Below are 1,055 nucleotides of genomic sequence, written 5' to 3'. Positions count from 1 at the left end.
CTAACCAAACGAATAGAATCAGGAGAAAGGAGGATCGAGGAAAACGACAAAAAGGTGGAAACATATAAATCCAGGGTTGATCAGATCCTGGGGGCACCACCGATATTGAAGGTCTTAGATTCCAAAAAATTCGTACAAAAGTCTTTCCCCCCAAGCGCGACTCCTAAATCGATTCCAAAGAAGTTCCGCATGCCCGAGATTCCTAAATATAATGGAACTACCAACCCCAACAAACATATCACCTCTTACACATGTGCCATTAAAGGGAACGATCTAGAGGACGATGAGATCGAATCTGTATTATTGAAAAAATTTGGTGAAACCCTGTCAAAGGGAGCAATGATATGGTATCATAATTTACCATCTAATTCTATCGATTCTTTTGCTGTGCTTGTAGATTCTTTCGTAAAAGCACACGCTGGGGCCATAAAGGTTGAGACCAGGAAGTCGAACCTGTTCAAGGTAAGACAAAAGGATAACGAGATGTTAAGGGAGTTCGTATCTCGTTTCCAAATGGAACGAATGGATCTACCACCAGTCATAGACGATTGGACTGTTCAGGATTTCACTCAAGGTTTGAACGAACGAAATTCGATGGCTTCACGGCGGTTGAAGCATAACCTGATCGAGTACCCAGCTATTACTTGGGTCGACGTGCATAATCGGTATCAATCGGAAATTAGAGTCGAATACGATCAGTTGGGTTCTGGACCTGCTTTTAGAAGGGTCATCAATCGAGAACAAGGGTCGATCAGGGACCGATACCGACCATATAGTGGAGACCATAGGGGGAATGAATCGAGATTTAACCCCAGACAAGGCAATAAAAGAAATGATCGAGGTCAAGGGTCTCGGGGGCTGATGAACATAAATGGGTTTGATAAGCATACCGGACCTAAGGAAGCACCACAGTTATCGGAGTATAACTTCAGCATCGATGCATCCGCCATCGTATCGTCTATCGGGCGCATCAAAGACACTAAATGGCCTCGACCCATGCAGACCGATCCTGCCCAGAGGAACCCCAATCAAATGTGTGAATATCATGGCATCCA

The sequence above is a fragment of the Nicotiana tabacum genome, chromosome 23, assembly GCF_000715075.1.
Source record: "Nicotiana tabacum cultivar K326 chromosome 23, ASM71507v2, whole genome shotgun sequence".
Classification (NCBI taxonomy): Eukaryota; Viridiplantae; Streptophyta; class Magnoliopsida; order Solanales; family Solanaceae; genus Nicotiana; species Nicotiana tabacum.
This window is presented reverse-complemented; position numbering follows the sequence as displayed.